This window comes from Sturnira hondurensis, unplaced genomic scaffold (genome assembly GCF_014824575.4).
Source record: "Sturnira hondurensis isolate 20B ecotype Veracruz unplaced genomic scaffold, ASM1482457v3 Scaffold0021143, whole genome shotgun sequence".
Taxonomy (NCBI): Eukaryota; Metazoa; Chordata; class Mammalia; order Chiroptera; family Phyllostomidae; genus Sturnira; species Sturnira hondurensis.
Genome location: NW_028093774.1, coordinates 16,235,744 through 16,250,926, shown reverse-complemented (window position 1 = coordinate 16,250,926; position 15,183 = coordinate 16,235,744).

Genomic DNA, 15,183 nt, shown 5'->3' with positions numbered 1-15,183 from the left:
CTTCGGATGTCCTTATGTAAGAAAACGTAGGATGAAGAGAGGGAGGTGACAACATGGTATTTTAACCAGTGTAGATGGGAAATCTACAGTGCTAGCCACAGTCCCAGCCAACAATGACAGAAAAAGGTGTGGACTCAGGAAATGATACTTCCACTTACTGCCCAAGCCTTAAAATCTCACCCCTTCTCGCACACTCATTTTGCCCTGTTTGCATTAAACCAGGGCTTCCTTGAGGTAGAGAGTTCGGCATCTATAAACCAATTCTTCCTCCCTTGTTATTCCTTTTCAAGGAGAGAGGTATTTTGGGAAATGGTAAGCTAAAAAAAAAGGGATTGGTAGAAAATCAGAAAAATGCTTTCTTTTTAAATACAAAGTTCAAGACACATCCAGACTGCAAACGGTTATAAATCAGAATGGCATTTTTTTTACTTCTTTTTTACATTGTTTTGAAGTCAGAAGTGTCTTGAAGATTTTTTTAATAGAAGAACAAATAGTCACATAGCCAACCTGATTGTGCCATTTCTCGGATTTTTTTCTATCACCTTTTCTAAACTAATAAATCAGTGAATCACAAAGCTGTTTCACTCTTTTACCTGTTAAACAATCTGCCCATTTTAGAAATTACATTTTTCCAAAGCTATTTCTCTTTTTACATTTGGTTCACTGTTGCTTGTTTTAATTACTAATGCCATTTAGCCCTTTGATCTCCAAGTAATTTTATACTTATTAAGCAACAAAAATAACCCATAAGGTGACAGAGAATGATTTGTCCCATTATATAAATGAAACAAAATGGATCATTAGTACTGTGGAGTTAGAACGGGTGTTAGGGTATTTTTTCCAACTCCAAACCTCACTTTTTCCCTACATGACTGTTTTGTGGGTCCTGGTCATTACTCTGAGACTCAAAACCCTTTGCCAAAGTGGTTGTGCTAAGTAATTTTACCTTCTAAATTGCAAAGGATATCTGGGATTTCACATGTGTTTAATATTGCCCCAAGTCAAGCTCCTCATTTAGATTTCATAGGATCATTTGAAAGTCTTGGAGATCTTGTTGGTCATGTTAAGTATTCTTAGTGATCAGCATTTCAATGAGTTAAAGGGCTATGTTGCCTGAATTTCCCCAACATTGCACACAGGCTTTGAATCCCAAAGAGAGGCAGCCTAGGGCAAAATGCTTTGGGCTTCTAAATAAGGACTGAACCAGTGCAAAATGGTTTAATTTTTTTTCTCTTTCCATAGTGTGGGAGCATCATGTCCTACCATTGCCTCCTTCCGTTTGGAAAAATAACACGAATATGAGCGATAAATCTTTCTTTGGTCCACTTTCGAATTCTTAAATTGAGACTGAGAAAATGAAGTTGGATAACCTGAAAGCAGTCTTGAACGTTTCAAGGATGGAAGCTACCACGACTATTTCCTTATCATTATCTGAAGGAGACAAAGAGCATTAAAAAAAATGAAATTGACAGTGAGCAATGGGAAAATTGGGACAACTGTAATAGAACAACAATAAAAAAATTAAAGTTGATAATCCATGCCATGGATTTTCAAGAGTCTTAGTTTTGTAGAATTTTATTCCTTCTAATTTAAGTGATTTGTTCAATATAATTAAAAAGGGAGTTTCATGTTTACTGTGTTAAAAACTTGTCAAATAGATTTTATACCCCAAATAATGTCTGGTGAAAAGATAAGTGTGCTGATTTGGGGTTTTGGAAGATGATTATCGTACATAATCCCCTCAAAACATGCAGCTATTATCAGAGAAGGGAATCTCAAACAGGACAACTTTCTGTCCCTTGTAACTCTTGGTTGTGCCTGAGAGGGAATCATAATGCAAGGCTTCTACCATAACTACTGAATCACTGGAAATTCCCCTTGGGCCCATCCATTCTATAAACACAACCCATGTTCCCTGACATGCGATGAAAGGAGAAACTTGATAGATACAATAGACAGCCCCAGAGTAAACTCTGTCACACCCTGAGCAAAGCAACTTGGGGCTGGGGCAGCGAGGGTGAAGGGGAAGGCAACGCTGTGGGAGGTATGAGCCTCTGTCCCAACAGCCTTGGTCTGAGGTCCCTTGGCGAGCCCTGGCAGAGAGCACAGTCTGAGGTGTTAACACACTCTTCTCTCAGGAGCTGCTGCTGCCCTTTCTTTCCTTGGGCCACCTACTGGTAAGACGGAGGAGGAGAGAAAAAGGGAAGACAGGAGAAGGAAAGCAGACATGAAGAGAAGGAAGATGAGGAGGGTGAAGAGGAGAGAAAAGAGATTCACTGACTTGTCTGCAGAGGCTGCCAGCAGGAGAGCCGATTAATGCCAATTGTGGCAATGATTTTTGTGAGGGAGACAGCTGTCCAGAACCTGGATGGAAGCCATCACCTCATTTCACAGAGGCCACTGAACAGCTGTTGGGAGACAACAGCCTTCATATGCTACTGACCTGGTCTGGATCTAAATTGATGGCCAGTCCCCACATCCATCTGCCCATAGCTCTTCAGGTGCCATGAGACTCTCTGGGTGTTACTCAGTTTTGAGGATAGTTTATTACCCTCTAGAAACACCCGAGATTGGGGGGAGGGAAGGGGAATAAAGGAGAAAAAGACTAGAAAGTTATATGTGGGGAAGTCCTTCAGGATGAAGACTCCTCTCCTCAGGAAAAAAACAAATTAACCTCAACCTCTTTGTTCCCTAAAGTTTGACTCAGTGTCTTCCTTCTCCCTAAATATTTGGGAGAAATCGACCAAAAGAAACAAAAGAAATTGGTCAAAAACAGCCATCATCTTTGGAATAACTTTTCCTCTATTTCATTCTACAGCTCAAAGGGAACCACCAGATAATGATGTCTTAAAAATAAAATAGGTCATTCTTTATAAATTGTTTTACAAGACTTTAAAAGAATCACATATATATCATCTCACTCATACACTGAGTACATGAACATAGGGCATGACAAAATATATTAAGATGCATGCTGATTCTTGCCATCCAGAGGTAATAGTATAATTTGTTCCCACTGAGAGCAAAGGATGCCACACCTCCTCTCTCAGGAATCGGTGGATACTAATACACAGAGAAAGTAAGCTAGATATTCTCTTCCAACCTCAGTGGAGATTGTGGAGCTAATAGAATTAACTGTAGGTAAGAAAATCCACATTTGATATGGGGATAAGATGCCTGCGATGAGGGTGATTGTGCAAAGAGATACGTTACCAAGGGAGGTTATGAAAATGTTATTAGTGGAACTGCTTTCAAGGTAGGGAGGGAGTCAAATAAGATGATCTCTCAAAATCTTTTAAAGCCTGTGGTGCTATTAAAGTAATAGTTTAGAATAAGTTAATATATAACACATACATAAAAACATCCAACTGAGCTAATGGCAGAATACCATAATCACAAATTATTGCTCTGTTCTCATTTCAATTCCAAAGACTAATTTTTTGTGTGCGATTAAGTAAATCCTTACGCTGTCTTAACAGGCAGTAGATAGAAAAGGATTAGCATGTCTTCCAAGGATAAAATATAATTCATGAAATTCGAATCTATGTTTAAGGTCAAGCCTCATCCATTAGATGGATACTGGTAGTCTTCTATCAACGCACAACCACTTAGCTAAATGATTATTTTAAAAGTAGGGGTGTGTGTTTTTGTATGTATGTGTGTGTGTACATATGTATGTTTTATATATACATATATATATACATATAAAACATTTTTGTATCCAATCATCTCTGGAAGGGCACTTCAGTTGTTTCCATGCCTTGGCCACCATGAATAATGCTGCAATGAACATAAGGACACATATATTTTTATGAATAATTTTTTTCAAATTTTTCAGGTAGACACCTATAAGAGGCATTGCTAGGTCACATGATAACTCTATTCTTAAATTTTCAAGGAAGCTTTATACTGCTTTCCATAATGGCTGTATCAGTTTATATTCCCACCAGTAGTATATATAATGAAATACTATCCAGCCATAAGAAAAGATGAAATACTGTCTTTTGAAACAACATGGATGGATCCTGAGAATATCATGTAAAGCAGAATAAGATGGAAAACTAAAGAACCACATAATTTCACTCGTATGTGGAATATAAAACAGAAGGCAAAAATGAACAAACCACACAGACAAACACTCATAGACACAGACAAAAGTATGTTGGTTATCAGAGGGGAAAGAGGGGTCAGGGAGGTAGAAGAGGGTACAGGGAGTGAAATATATGGTGACAGAAGAAGACCTAATTTTGGCCGCTGAACCCACAATGCCATATATAATAATGCATTGTAGGATTGTACACTTACGACATATGCAAACTTACTAGCCAGTGTTATCACAATACATGTAATAAAATTTAAAAATTAAACAGGAGAAGAAAGAAAGAGAGAAAGAAAGAGAGAAAGAAAGAAAGAAAGAAAGAAAGAAAGAAAGAAAGAAAGAAAGAAAGAAAGAAAAAAAGAAAGAAAGAAAGAAAGCGGAAGGAAGGAAAGAAGGAGGGAAGAAAGGAAGGAAGGAAGGGAGGGAGGGAGGAGAAGGAAGGAAAAAGAAGAGAAGAAAAGAGAAGAGAAGTTATAATATAACCCTTTCCAAAATACTGATTTTTATATCAATAATGAGCTAAATTATATACAAATCTAAGACCTCAAATTCCTTAGAGCAAAAAATCTCTATTGCTTCCTGATAAATATTAAATAATATAGCTCACTCAACAATTGGCATTTATCACTTATCAAGAATTGTCTTGTTCTGACAGACTTCAGTTACCAGACACAGAATCTATTTCTGGGATTATTCAGGCCCATATACCCAGAAGCAAACCTCGGACCTGATATTTCTACCTGTAAAATAGAGCTAAAAATATCTTCCCATATTTATCTCATGTTGGTGGCTAATGTATTCACATTTTGAAGAAATGTGGTCTTGATCTGAACTGAACAAAATAAAAAGCAACCTTGGCTAATGAGTTTATTTGTACCTGCTTAAGTCAATAAATTTCCTCTTTTAAAACATTCTTTGGGAAAAAAAAAATGTTTCTGGCAGGCCAGATCTGTTAATATAGTGTGAATTACCAACCTGTTTCAACTGACTTTAAGAAAATTTTGGCTACTTAGTGGAGAACAGGAAAGATTACCAGTAGTAATTACGGATAGTGAGAATGGCCAAATTGTGCCTAAAGAATAGAATAATCAATCTGAATCTTTGCCCAAACTCAATCTGGAACTGAACTTGTTTGAGGACCCTCTCAAAAGGCATATTTCTTAATTCTAAATTATTCACCATGTAACACTTATTCATCTTCCATGATTCCAGGGAAAAAGCTACATAAGTATCCCTGATCCTACAAAACAAATCGTTCTCCTAATTATTCTGGGCCATAGTTGGGTGGAAAAACATTCAATAACAAAGGAGAAAAACACTGATATTTAAATGAACAGTGTGCTTGTCAAATTTAAGCCTCAAAAACATTCAATGCCTCCCAATATTTGTGGTACTATTTTGCCTCTTGTTTAAGAGATTGTTTTATTTGTCCTACACAGAAATACTTTCCTACTACCATGGGACCTCAGAACTATGGGTCTCAAAAGAGCTATCAAAGCTATTTATTTTCTTGTATGACAGAATGACCTAGCAGACAATGGGGGGGAAAGGAAAAAAAAGCAAAAAGAAAAGCAGAAAGATAGAAGACAGGACTGAGTTTAGAAGAATGAACGTGATAAGGATTTGTGGTGGGACATACACAATCAATAACATTTGACTGCCTTGATCATGATAGATGCTAAATAATGGGATCATTGAGAAATATGAAGAATGTAGAGATTAGTTCAGTGAAAGGACATGCAATGGGAAGTCAATAGGTACAACACTTTGATTTTTTACACGTAGCCCCAGGGGAAGGATATGGGAGAGGTAAGAAAGGGGGGAGGTAAAAGGCAAAGACATTTGCTTACATTATAAAATTGGCTCCAAATAACTCAAAAGATTAGCCATTGTAAGACATTTAATCAGCTGGCCATCTGCTTACTATAAACATTTATTGAAACCTAGGAAGAGGCAGTCATTGCTCTGAGCATTGAAAAGGATCTCTGGTCTAGAAAACGTAGAGTCCAATAGTGGGAGACAAACATGTAAATTAAAGGAAGTGTTACTGGTGCTGTAATAGAATTGCAGTGTGCACCACAGTATAAAGGACAGATTAGCCAACTCTAAGTGTAATAAGAGTCAAGAAAGAGTTAATGAAGACAATACACAGGCCCCATTACTTATAGTGTTGCAAAATCAAATTCAGAAATGTGGTACTCGACAGTGGAACAAGTTTAAAACAATGGTTTTGTATACACCTGTTTATGTCTGTTTGCAATATTTTATCATTCATCTCTATTAGTGGATAAATAGTATTTTTTTACCTTGGAAAATAAATTATTTGGGAACATATAACCTTCTCTCAATAAACAAAGTTTTATTAGTTATACAAAATGAAAAATAAATTGCTGAAAGCTTTGTTTTGACAGATGCTATGAGTAACAGAAAGGGACAGAGACCTGGCTATATATATTTCCTTTCTCCCCTTTTCAATTGACAGAAAGGTACAAGTTCCATCTTAACATTTTCGTGTTATAAATATACCATGGAAGCAAAGAAGTAATTCTGGGCAATGCTGTTCACTTCGAGTTAAAGAATACATCAATGGCAGGGATAGGAGGGCTCAGATTAATTCTAGCTCTTCAGGACCACGTTTGTGTGATTTTGAGTCATGCATCCCATTTTGGGGTTCTCTGGGTACCTCACCAGGGTAAGCTTACAAAGTACATTGAGATTACACATTGAGTCACTATTACAAGGTGGGGCAAAATTAGGTGTAGAGTCATTCGTAGGGAAAATAATGTAATAATTAATAAATAATATTATAAGAATAAACTCTGTTTCATGTACATACACCTGTAAACATACTGTTGCCCCCCCCCTCTATACTGTGGCCTCTGGAATCTTTATACTGTTAGAGGAGAAAGCACAAGTCTACTAGCTCAGCGTGACTTTTATCCAACTTTGCATTCTTCCAGTTCTCTTCAGTCTATACATTAAGGCATCACTCTTGCTTCTTTATTTGTGATTTTTGTTACCTTGGTCCTCTCATGACAATCACCTGACATTAAAAGGAGGCATGGTTAGAGATGTTGAGGATGTTACTTGTTAGGGAATTTTGTGAGCTAGCTCAAGAGAAAGGTGGGAACCAAGATTTTGTGGAAATAGGATATATTAATGAAATATAGAGCCTGTTGTATAGCGCACAATGAACATTCTTGTTTCCATATTTAGAGTATTAATTTTTGCTGGGAAATAGTTAAATTATAGGGCTTTAGAAGAACTGTTTACTATGGGAAAATTTGAACATATGCCAAAGTAGAGTGATGAATATAAAAGCCCCTGTACCCATCAGCCAGCTTCAACAAATATAAACTCATGTCTAGTCTTGGTTTATCTCCACCACCCTCACCTGCTTCCCATGGAATTTTGAAGGAAATTCTTGTCAAGTTTTTGATTCTCCTAAATATCTACAATGTTTTTTTGCCCACAGAAGTTATAGTATAAATTAGCCAGCTAATTGATTCATTCTCTTATATCTCCCTTTTTACTCACTTTTTGATTTATTTGTCAAGTGACATAGAAAGAAATAGAAAATTGACATTTCTCCCCATCACTTCTGAGCTTGAATCCAATCTTTCATCTAAGTACCTTATGCTATGGCAAAGGTGTTTTTAAAAAATGCACGGATAGATAATAAAACTGTAACATTTTCCATAAATTACTGAACCACAGTCATTTCCTTACTTTCATTTGTTTTTACTGGTATATGGTGCACATGCTGACTTAGAATCAGATTGCTTTTTAAATTATGAGGTGGTCTCAGTTTACTCATTCCCATCCATCCCCAAATGCAATGTTCTACAAAATATGACATGCAATAGGCAACTAGGTCGTAAGAATCTGACAGTTCTGATAGAATAAAACCTGATAAGAATTCATGGAGGTGATCAATGGCAAGCTAATGTGTTTCTGTATGTAAAATTTCTCATAGGAAAACTTCACAAATATAAGAAACTCATAAAATTTACCATAAAAACAAATATATGAATATATAACTTAACTTCCTAGTAAAACCCACACTAATAGGGTCTCTATGCCTATTCCCTACAGTCATTCTCCTTTCTCGAGTCATCAAACTTTTCCCCCAATGTAATAATCCTTCCACTGGAGATCTGGCATGTTCTCAACCACTTACCATTCCAGAACAAGCCCTAGACCAAGAAGTGATGAATGGATGTTTGGGACAGTTTTATGGAAAATATAATAGCTTTACCAATATCACTGATCATAAGAGAAAGAGGGTGGAGAGTAAGATGAGAAAAGTATATGCATTTAGTTAGTTCTCTGCATTTTCTCCAAAAGAAAGTATTAAATTTTGCCTGATGCTACTTCAGAATAGTGTACTTGCAAATGCATGTACATTAAATTTTGTAGGTGTGCTTTGCTATATTGGAAAACATATTCAAATAACAAATCGCAATAAATGAAAATGACTTTCTTTTCTACAGTATATAAAAATGCCAGGGCAATCTGCTTTCCATGTTCAGACACCAAAGAGCTAAACATTGAGTGATATCCAACTTTATGAGTCACATAAAAATGGGTAAGAAGATAAACATTTAAAGAGATAAACATTGTCAAGCAGAAATGATTACAAAGTTTATAGCAATGTGCATTTTTTACTGTTTTCTGTTTACCTAGCTTTTCTCACTATGAATTTCTTTCACTCATTTCTCTCTTTTTTTTTTAGAAATCAGAGAGAACATCTTTTTTTAAGGTTTTATTTATTTATTTTTAAAGAGAGGGGATGGGAGAGAGAGAGAAACGTCAATATGTGGTTGCCTCTCACATGCGCCACAGTGAGGAACTGGCCTGCAACCCAGGCGTGTGCCCTGACTGGGAATCAAACCAGCGACTCTTTGGTTCACAGCCCATGCTCAACCCAGTGAGTTACACCAGCCAGGGCTCATTTCCCTTCTTTTAATATGGTTGTGTTCCCATGATCATTGACATAAAGGGATATGAAACAGGACTCAGTTTATATTTATTGGCATAAATATAAGTAACTTGAAAACGCAAACTTTTCCTTGTATACTGCAATGTTTCATCTAGCAACTTTAATTTAATAAGTCTGGAAAATTGAGCTCCCTTTTCACAGGGATGCTGTCTGTTTACTTTGTGCTATATGAACCTTTCAACGTTTTCCAGCCTACAAGAACAGCAATTTTATATTGTTTAATCTAATAGTATTTCAAATAGTAAAAGGCCTACAAATAGATAGTCATTGCACTTGAGCTACATTTGGTTATTGTTTGGAGAAATGTAGAGAGAAAAATGGAAGTACTATTTCTACTAGGATACCTATGACATAATTACTTGAAATGTCATTGTTTTGAAATCATATCACATTAATAATAAAAAACAAATCAATATTATTTTTTTAGTCTGGACTGTCAACAACTCTATCATTGGCCTAATGTAGCCCCTTGAAAAAATTACACACCCTACCAATTAATGTGCACAATAGCCACAATAGTTGTTTCTTCAAAATAATGACACCTAAAATGTATGTTAAAACACAACTATATTTATAAAACCCCATAAAACATTTGATTGAAAGAGGTTTATACATAGTATGTTGATTTGTTACTAACAAACATGTTTATACTACAGTAAGCATTTGGGAAAAAAGACAATTTAATGTTTAAGAAGTAGAAAGACCAATCTGAATAGGAGACATATTAAATAAGTCAAGTTATGTAAGGACAGTACTTAATTTAGCAGGAAAGGATTCTGTTAAATATAAAGTTTGTGATTTTACTTATGTTCATAAAAAGCTGAAAAGGAGACGCAGACATTTTTAGAGTAAAAAGCAAATAGTACATATCTGCTATTCTTGAGGCTGTCATTCTGAAGGGAAACTTTCATTCAAACTGGGTTTTTCAGTTGCCTCCTCAATTCGGGGGTTAGCTTAGTCTGTCCCTGGTGTAGATAAAGTTAAATAAACTCCACAAAGCAGATCAAATATATTCTTTGGACATCAAGTCACTACTTTAACTACTTCTGTGACCTCCCTTCATTAAACTTGTCAAAATAAAGTAAAGGAACAGTAAAAAAAATGTGGATTATACCATAGAGCACCAAGCAAGTACCCAATTATCTTTTCACATAATCTTTATTTAATATTAATGATATTATCGACACAAACAGCACCAAGTACCCATAGCTGGTACATATTACAAACTTTATATGTACCAACCACTCTTCTATTTTTCATTGCATTAAGTCAGTTTCTCCATAACAACATTGTGGCATAAATGCCATTATTAGACTTATTTTGTAAGTGAAGAAACTAAAGGTTTAGGGAGGGGTGAAACAAATTGCAAAGATCATGATTTTTGAATCAAAAAATCCCAACACTGGAAGCACCCATAAAGAACTCAGTTAATCCCTCAATTTGTGGGATAGGCTAAAAAAAAATCCCCCTTCCCCTAAAAAGATAATACATCCTAATCCCTGGAGCCCGTAAATCTTACCTTATTTGGAAAAAGGGTGTTTGCAGATATGATAATGTTGATGATATTGAGATGGGAAAATTATCCTGGATGATTTGAGTTGGCCCTAAATGCCATTTCATGTATCCAAAAAGGGAGATACAGGTGACTGGTATAGCTCAGTTGGTTAGTGTTGTCTCGTAGATGGAAGGTCACAGGTTCTACTCCCGAACCTGCGGGTACATACCCAAGTTGTAGGTTTGGTAGTTGGTCAGGGTGTGTATGAAAAAGCAACTGATTGATGTTTCTCTTTCACACCCATATTTCTCTCTCCCTCTCTCTATCACTCTCAGATTCTCTCTCTCCCTCTTTCTCTCCCTCTTTCTGTCTGAAAGCAACGTCCTTGAGCAAGGCTAAAAAAAACACTAAATAAAGGGTAGGTAAAGGAACATTTCACATACATGAGTTGACAGAGCAAAATGGGATTTGAAAATGCTGGACTTGAAGATTGGCATGATGTGGTCACAAGCCAAGGAACGTCAGAGGAAGAGGCCGGGGAAGGATTCCCCCATAGAGTCTTCATGGGGACCAGGACCCTACTGACACCTTGATCTTGGCCCAGTGACATGAATATCAGACTTCTCTCTCCAGAACTGGGAGAGAACAAAATTTCCACTGGCCAAAGCCAACCAGTTGGTGATAAACTATCACAGCAGCCATAAGAAACTAATACAGGCTGCAATAAAAAATATATATATTTAAACTGTTGAACATAAGTTAAATGTTTTTTTTAACTAAAGAGGACACTTAAAATTTCCTTTTGTAAACACTATATTCAACCATCTTCCTTTTAAGAAATAATCCCTACTAATTTATAAATTATTCACTTCATTTTGCTCCACTTTCTACAGAAACAGATGTTAATTTATTGTTGTTCTTTATGATAGTTCATGTTCTTTTAAAAAAATTTATTGTTGTTCAGTTGCAGTTGTCCCCATTTCCCCCCGTTTTTCTCTATTATTCTAAGTGAATTCACATCACTGTTAAATTCCATAGGATGAATAATGCTCATTTATTTAGTTTGTTTATTAGAATGTGCCTTTTGACCCAGCAATTCCACTATTAGGAGTATATCCTAAGAACCCTGAAACACCAATCCAAAAGAACCTATGCACCCCGATGTTCATAGCAGCACAATTTACAATAGCTAAGAGTTGGAAGCAACCTAGATTCCCATCGGTAAATGACTGGATCAAAAAGCTATGGTACATTTACACAATGGAATTCTATGCTGCAGAAAGGAAGAAGGAGCTCCTACCCTTTGCAACATCATGGATGGAACTGGAAAGCATTATGCTGAGCGAAATAAGCCAGGCGATGAAAGATAAATACCATATGATATCACTGTTAACAGGAATCTAAACAACAAAACAAACAAGGAAGCAAAATGTGACCAATGACACTCAAATACAGAACAGGCTGATAGGGACCAGAGGAGAGAGGGGAGAGAATCATAGGGGAAAAGGGGATGGACTCACATGAACAAGTATAAAGGACACATAGACAATAACTAAGGTGGGGGGCGGAAATGGGAGGGAGGTGGGGAGCACTGGGGGGGGGGGGAGCAGGGCTGGGAATATAAGACAGAAAACTGTACTTGAACAAGAATTAAATAAAAATAAAAATTAACAAAAAATAAGACCAAATTCAAACACTACAATTATTTTCTAGTTTTCCTTTGATATCCCACTATAGTTGCAAAACTCGGAAATAGTTCCAGAGTTCAAGTAAACTAGATTTTGTAAAGGTCTAAGTACAATGGAGAGGTATATGGAATGAGGTGAGTATAGTTGTGTGGTTTTTTAAATTAACAATGAAACTTTAACTTAGAAACACATAGTAATCCAGTCACCACCCTCTTATACTAACAGTGAATATATATTCCATAAACATTCTTATCAATTCCACAAAGTTGATTTTAGTCATCCAAATAGACTATCAATAGTTAAATAGTATCATCTCTGATGTTTTTACTTAGGATTTTTTTAAAAGGTTTTATTCACTTATTTTACAGAGAGGGGAAGGAAGGGAGAAAGAGAGGGAGAGAAACATCAGTGTAAGAAAGAAACATCGATCAGCTGCTTCCCATATGAGCTCCAACCCTCACCCCAGGCATGTGCTCTGACCAGGGATCAAACCAGCAACCTTTTGCTTTGTGGGACGAAGATGAACCAACTGAGCCACATCAGTTAGGGCTATACTTAGAATTTAATCTCGATAGTATAACAGATTGCAACAACAAATATTGACTTAGTGATGGCAGATAAGATTTTTACATAGCGACAATTATAAGGGATGCGGTAATCTCTAGTCTATTCATGAAAATTATAAAAATTACAGATATACTTGCTTGCCGCAAACTCTGGTAGTTTTATACTAATCTGACTGATTACTCTGAAACAGCAACTAGATCACTCCATCAAATGACAGCCAGCATAGGTGACACTGTCCACCCCAACCCATTTCTCTTTCTCAGAGAATATAAAAATAGGGGTCAGCAATAGAACCTGCTTTACTCAGGCCCACTGATGTAGCCATAACTAACAATGACATAGAGACTTGGGAGCTCATGATAGAAAGGATGCATTTTCAATTGCCCATAAAAGTTTTTCAACACATTTTCATTGAAACAACTCCCCTCTTTCTACTTTACATGCACTGTTTTAGAGCAGGGTTTCTCAAAGTCAGCACTGTTGACATTTTGGACCAGATAATTCTTTGTTTAGCAGGTGCCTGATCTTTTTTTTTGCTAGATGCCAATTGCACCACCTCACTTGATTCCCCAATCAAATGTTTCCAGATGTTATCAAATGTTCCTTGGGGAACAAAATCACCCCAAAATGAAAACCACTTGTTTAGAGCAAGTATACATTCTAATTAATATAACCAATTGGCTGAATTGGGCTAAGTTAGAAACAAAGAGCAGAACTAATGCTTTTTTTTTTTTTACAATGGTCTTGCTTTAAAGGAAATTATAAGGCCATAGGCAGTCCAATGAAGATCCCTCCTCTTAACACTCAAGATAAGCTTTTTCCCAAGAGATGTGGAGAGTTCCTTTTTAATCAGGCCAACGGACAGCTTGTTCATGTTCCACAGCTCTTCAGCAGTTCTTCCTTTGGATTTCTGGGGATGAGGATTTTAAAGTCAATGCTTAATATGCATGGATCACACTGACACCCAGGGCAGGTGTCCGCTCACAGCGGTTCTACTCACATATGTATCTAGAGCACACAGAGGTGATGTTCCTGCTTTAGACGCGAGCAGTTTCATTAATTTAAGTGGCCAGCAGGCGTAACTTTAATTCCCTGGGAGATTTGGCAGTGGAGGTAAGGAAGAAAGGATTTAGGAAAAGGACAGCTGAGATGCCCTTCCCTGGTTTCACTCCAAACAGTAGATAAATATAAAACTATGTAATATTGACCATGAGGCTGCCAATAGTGATAACATGATTTTTAAGAGAGCTAGAAACTTGTGAAACAATGTTTAGCCATTTATTTTCAAAGTAATAGAATAAATATATAAGGATACTTTTTTAAAAAATTTCTTCAATAGAATAGATTTCATGAATGGTTGTTAAGTGACACCATCTGAGCTGTTTAGCTGGTATCTTAGGAGCTTCTACAATACACGCACTATGATTTCTCTTCAAATCGTGTAAATAGTTAATATGTTTAATAACACCAGGGGTTATGTGATACTTAGACATCTAGCCCATTTGCTTTTGAGTCCAAAAGTTTCAACTGTTTTCAGATTTAAATAATCCTCACAACCCAAGAAAAGAGGTCGCTACAGTCTTGTCCCTGTTACCAAGTAAGAGCAAACCTTAATGGCTGGCTCTCACTACTAGTAACCTCAGCCAGTGATTCACTTCTGCCCATCCCACAAAGGTAATGTAATGCATGTACAAACAAATATTGGCATGTGTTTATTGTTATTCTTTTTAATCAGACAGGACTTGTGAGAGTACATGGGCAAAGCTGTTTTAACTTTCTTGTTCCTGGCATCACAACCACTCCCTTTTAAGGCAAAGGTCGCAAGCCCTGCCCCAACTCTTGTACCAGCAAGCCAAGGGCTTCTGCTGAGGAGGTCTCTCACAGTCGTGCAGAAATGAGTATGAGAAGCTCTGTAAATGGAAAGCAATTGGGGCCAGTTCTCGCCAGAGATATGCGTTCCTGCCCCTCCTTCTGATGAAGTGTTTTGCACTTCTGACTCTGGGAGTCTTAGTGGGTGAGGAAAACTACCCTTGAATTGTCATCTCCTCTGAGGAAGCTGACAGAGCTAAGAGCTCAAGCACAGGTTGATTGATGAGACTGTCCAAGTTTGAGAGGCTGGCAATCTTTGTCATTGTCAGGATCAGGTAAGCAGTTTCACCTGTCCAAATTCTGGTCTCCCTTCCCCTAGTCCTACTCTGCCCCCAAAGAGAGAGGAAGACAACTGTTGCTAAAACTTGAAGTCTCATGTGAGACTTGAATTTGTTGACTTTGCAGGCCCAAGGACTTGGGCTTGCAAATTGGGACAGCCCCCTACCAGCTCTTTTTGACTAAT